At 41.0% G+C, this 5,835-nt stretch overlaps 1 non-coding gene across 1 annotated transcript; it reads right to left on the bottom strand.

Annotated features, from left to right (window-relative positions):
- Window positions 1-5,098: 5,098 nt before the first annotated feature.
- LOC148553590 (small nucleolar RNA R71) lies at window positions 5,099-5,205 on the bottom strand. The gene has a single exon (XR_015893955.1). It is a non-coding gene; the product is annotated as a small nucleolar RNA R71 (small nucleolar RNA).
- Between the last annotated feature and the right edge of the window lie 630 nt (window positions 5,206-5,835).

Raw genomic sequence — 5,835 nt, 5'->3', positions numbered from 1 at the left:
ATAACCAGTGAGAAGTGACGCGGCCGCATGGCTTGCGCGGCCGCACGGATTGGAAAGCACAGGCGACGCGGTAGCGTGGACGACGCGAACGCGTGGAGAGGAAAAAGCGCACTCGACGCATCCGCATGGACGACGCGATCGCGTGACATGTGCGATCTGCATAATCTGCAGAATTCGATGGGGGCGATTTTGGGCCTTATTCCGGCCCAGTTTTTGGACCGGAACAGCAGACTAGAGTCAGAGAATATGCAGAAACAACAGAGACATTCATTCAGTAGTTTTAGATCTAGTTTTTCACTCTCTTTGGTTTTTCTCTCTAGTTTTAGTATTTTAATTTTCAATTGATCTTAGCATTGGAGCATTGAGAATAGTTATTTCCTCATCAAGACATCATCATTCTAGTTTGTTCTCTTAACTTGGTTCTAATCTTCCATGTTCTTTGTTATGTTCAATTTTGTCATTCAGATACTTTTATGATTATTTAATTCAAGGATTATTTCTTTTTAATTCAATTTCAATATCAATAATCATGTCTTCTTTTAAATTCCTTTCATGTGCCATGGATTCTTTATTTACAATGCGTGAGTAGTTCCCTTACTTGATGGGGAGTTGATTAAAAGGAACTCTTGAGTTGGAAGGATTGAAAGAAAATTTGTAATTGGGTTAAATGTTGGATTGCTATCTTGTCACCGACGCCAATCCCTTTGAACTAAGTGGGTTGCAACTTGTGAACAGATCTGGCACTCCCACTTGTTTGACTTTCCTTTACCTAGTAAAGGATAACCAAACAGAACAACCATTAATTATAAATTAATCTTACAATCACACCATTAATGATAGAGATTCCAACCAATCAATTCCCAGTCAAGGCTTTGATTTATATTATTTAAAAATTCCTCAATTTAATTCCGAATTTACCTAGCTCAACTTCTTGGAACATCTGATTAATAAAACAACACACTTTTCTACAACTCGTTGGGAGACGACCTGGGACTTAAAACTCCCAATAATTTTAATTTAAACTCTCTGTGACATATTTCTAAATTGATAGGCAGATTTTCGGTGAGTTAAGAACTATACTCGCAACGTAACCATTTTAATAAATTTTTAATTCACCAGCTTCTGCTTCCCATTAGAGGGTCGACATCATCATCATCATCAGGATCATCTGGGACGATCTTACCATCTTTTACAATGTTGTCTAGGCTAAAAAGAGTGAGGTCAATCTCAGGCGCAAGAACTCGAACTTGATCCTTCAAATTCTCATAAGCAGCATTTACACTGCCTATAAGATGACCCTGGAGCTCGGCGTAATCAGTTCGGGCAGACTCCAAATCCTCCCAAAGACCCATCATCTCCCTATAATTCGTGACATAACTCTCCTTATGCTTCAACGCCATGTCTTCAGACAACTTGGTCGAAGCCGCCAAAGCAATAGCCCGAGTCTTCTCCCCCTTAAACTCTTTCTCCAACTTAGCCACTTTTGCATCAAGCTCTTCCTTCAAACCATTCATCCGATTGAACTCTGATTTGGCCTCCTCTATAAAGGCCTTTGTTGCGTGGATAGGAAGATCCTGGGCAGTTCGATATAAAGCTGCTCCCACGTGTGCCATTTTAATGTTGCTCCAAGTAATGAAATCCAAATAGCGAAGAAGAGAGACATCGTTAGTAGGAATAACACCATAAGGAGCAATCTGTTGATCAACAAACCCAACAGCATCAAAGTCGGGGGCATCCAGATTGAAGGGCTCAACAGTTCTTTGTCTCTTTGGAGGAGGAACGACAGTAGGAGAAGAGGTAGCAGCAAAAGTCTGGGGAGGATTGATCACACGAACCCGAGGGGTAGGAATCATCCTCCTCGGTCCTAGAGAACTCGGTACTGGCTGATTTGGCAGAGCATGAAAGGATCCTTCCCGAGCCGCTTTGGCGGAGATGTTTTGGGCAGCTGTAGCCTTCCTCGCCTTCTTAAAGGCCCTCATGGAGTCATTATTTTTAACCATCTCTGAAAATATACAAAGAAAACCAAGTCATCAACCAGAAAGAAAGAAGAATGAACTCGACAAAATAAACAAATACGACAAATATCAAGGAAGTCGACCCTTACCAAACTCAGTTCGGAGAAGTAAAGGATTTCCTAAAAATTTCTTAGTATCAAGATGGGGAGGCTACCCCCAGTTTTCTTCCAACATAGTTACAAAAGCTTGCTCAACTTCGCCCAACATCTCCCAGGTATACCTAGATACCACTACATTCCTCTGCCATTCTAAGGGAAAGCTGGGCTCACCATTCTCATCCAAAAAGAAAGGACGAGCTCCTTCAACAGCTCAGATCTTAAAAAAGTAATTCTTAAAATCCTTGAAAGACTCATCATACATGGGAAAAACTTTGTGTCCCTAGGTAGACCTAAAAGAAATCCAAGAAGCTTTCTTTTTGGTAATCCCAAGCTTGGTCAACACAAAGAGGTACAGAAAGAGAGTTTGAGAAGGTTTGACATCAAATTCTTGACAAATAAATTGAAAAATTTTGATAAATCCCCATGAGTTTGGATGAAGCTGAGATGGAGCTACGTTACACGACCACAACAGGTCGGTCTCAAAAGGAGTGAAAGGAAGGGTGATGTTCATCTTGCTAAAAAAGAAGTCATATGCATAAAAAAAGGGACGCTCCCCCTAGGTCGGAATAGGGATGCAAACCTTTTCATCAGAATCAGGTGCTACCAATTTATAATTGTTCTCTTGATCTCTATTACTACAGATTCGATGTTGTTTTCTAAGCTCCGCACAGAATTCAGAGTTAGCTAGAGAAACACACAGCAACACAAGGGAGTCCAACCAGTCGGACATCCCCTCAGGAACCTTAGAAGACATCTCAACAATATTTTTGCGAGAAGACATGGCCAACTAGTCCTACAACAAGAAAAAGAAAATGGATTACTAACCAAAACAGCTCGGGCAAAATCAAAACAACTCGGACAAATATGACTCAGAGCAATGCAAACAGTAAAAGGAAAAGACACACACCAAGGTCTAGGGGCATCCTTTGGAGGCAGGGATAGAGTAAGGACTTAGAAAAGAGCCTACATGGCTACACCCTAATAAAAACTCTTAGCGATGAAAAATAATCCCTTCCAAACAAGCAACGGCACAAAGAAAATCAGAACAAGCCACCAGAGAGTTATTTTCTATGAAGTTCATCAGCAAACCAACATGACGAAAGTCATCAAAGGAGAAATCTTGTGAGGAAGCAAACAGGTTCATAAGCCTCAGTAACAACATGCAGTCCATAGAAGAGGAGCACAAACAAGAAAACAAATAAACGGCACGTAGAAGCCCTAAAAGGACCATTTCAAAACTAAAAGATACTCCCAGAGCAGTAATAAGCAAATGCACGATGATACAAAAAGGTTCAAACTTTCCAACAAAAGGTTAAGCCAGATCAAAACTTTACCAAGAATAGAACAATGCAAGCATAAAGGACGAATGACGAAAGAAGTCAAAGAAAGAAGAACCAACCTAGAAGAGAAAGAAGTGCTGAAAAAGTTGAAGGCGAAGAGGCAAAATCCAGAAAAGCCTTTCGAACAAAGGAAGCCCTAGTAACCACCAATGACGCCACGGAAGGAAGCTTGAAAAAGGGGCTCAGCCAAAGACAAAAAAATGAAGAAGAGTGGAGTTACAGTGAGCAAAGGAGAAGAAGAAACGGAAGCCAAATCTTTGAAAAAACTAAATTCAAAATGAAGAAAGGAGGAAAAATAGCAAAGGAAAGAATTAATGGGTTATTAAACCCTTGCACGTTCCCAAGGCAGAGAGACGCGCATTTCAAAAGAATAAAGGAACGCCTATTTCAAAAATTTAAAGAAAACGTTCCGCATTCAGAGGGAAACTCTACAAAGAAGAAGTCGACAAAATGCTCGAGTTCGGCTTCATCAGAGAACGATCGAAGTCCTAAAACTAAGGACTCGACCTCAAAAGGAAGATCACACTCGAGCAAGGGCACTGTTCATACTCTTCAAGTCAGGACTACCTGACCTCTTCTCAAAGAGCTTGGCCAAATCACCCGAAAAGCCCAATAAGGACCCAAACAAAGGAACACAACCCAAATCCAAAGGCAGCACAAGCCTATAGAGATAAGGGTGGTTCCCTTGAAGATAAGATGACATCACTCAAAGATAATATAAGATAAGATAAGATAACTATCTTATCTCCAGAAAGGTCATTCCTCACCATTATAAATACATTGGATCACCCAGGTATAACTCATACTCTAATTCTACAAAAAACCTGCATAATACCCTTGCTAACTTAAGCATCGGAGTCCCTTGCAGGTACCACCACCCTCCGGTGACAAAGGATCCGCAGCATCGCCAGTTCAACAAGTCCGACATGTCATCTCTGACCAGCATAGAAGATCTCGTCCGAGATCGACCTACAGTTTTAAGTAGCCCTCGGAACACTTCTTTTATTTATTTTTATTTTTATTTTTATCTTCTTCTTCTTTCTCTACTTTTGACTTTAAGGAGGAGCTTCTTGTCTATTGGAAGTCTCTTTCTTTTCTTTCTTTTTTTTGGCTTCTTGTTTATGACCAGGAACAGGGAGAAAGAACCCCTCTTGACTCCTGATCCTGAACCTGAGAAGACTCTAAGGAGGCATTTACAACTAGCTAAAGCACAACACTCTGGAAGAGACCTTTCAGAATGTTTTGAACAAGAAACAGAGGATATGGCTGAACCACAAGAGGAGCCTAGAAAGGTCCTTAGTGACTTCACCACGCCTACCTATGGCAGAAGCATTACTGTACCTGCCATTGGAGCTAACAATTTTAGGCTTAAGCCTCAGTTAGTCTCTCTTCTGCAGCAGAACTGCAAATTCCATCGACTTCCAATAGAAGATCCACATTAGTTTTTGGCTGAATTTTTACAGATCTGTGATACTGTAAAGACCAATGGAGTTAATCCTGAAGTCTATAAGCTGATGCTTTTCCCCTTTGCTTTAAGAGACAGAGCTAAGTTTTGGTTGGATACCCAACCAAGAGAGAGTCTTGACTCTTGGGAAAAGCTAGTAAATGCTTTTCTTGCTAAGTTTTTTCCTCCTAAAGGATGAGCAAGATTAGAGTGAAAGTTCAAACCTTCAGACAAAAAGAAGGTGAATCCCTCTATGAAGCATGGAAAAGATACAAGCAGCTGATCAGGAGATGTCCTCCTGACATGCTCTCAGAATGGTCCCTAATAGGTGTGTTCTATGATGGCTTATCTGAGATATCTATGATTTTCTTGGATAGCTCTGCATGTGGATCTCTCCACTTGAAGAAAATGCCTGTAGAACCAAGAGAGCTCATTGAGATGGTTGCAAACAACCAACTCATGTACACCTCTAAGAGGAATCCTGTAAACCATAGAACCTCTCAGAAGAAAGGAGTTCATGAAGTTGAGACTCTAAATGCCATCCTAGCTCAAAATAAGATCTTGACCCAACAGGTCAACATGATCTCTCAATATCTCACTGGCATGTAAACTGCACCTGGCAGTAATCAGGAAGCTTCTCTTGAAGATGAAACTTATGATCCTGATCAACCCACTATGGAAGAGGTGAATTACATGGGAGAAGCCTATGGAAACACTTACAATCCTTCATAGAGAAATCATCCTAAACTCTCATGGAAGGATCAACAGAAGCCTCAGCAAGGTTTCAATCAAGGTGGTAGGAACCAGAATAGGTTCAACAATAGACCACCATTCCCATCCTCTCAAGGGAATATGGAGACCTCTAAGCAAAGTCTCTCTAACTTAGCCACTCTACTCTCTAGCCTCACTAAGACCACCCACAGTTTCATTAATGAAAG

Source organism: Arachis ipaensis, chromosome B7 (assembly GCF_059453495.1).
Source record: "Arachis ipaensis isolate K30076 ecotype BB chromosome B7, ASM5945349v1, whole genome shotgun sequence".
NCBI classification, from domain to species: domain Eukaryota; kingdom Viridiplantae; phylum Streptophyta; class Magnoliopsida; order Fabales; family Fabaceae; genus Arachis; species Arachis ipaensis.
Note: the sequence above shows the minus strand (reverse complement) of the source record. Positions and strands in the feature narration are given on the sequence as shown.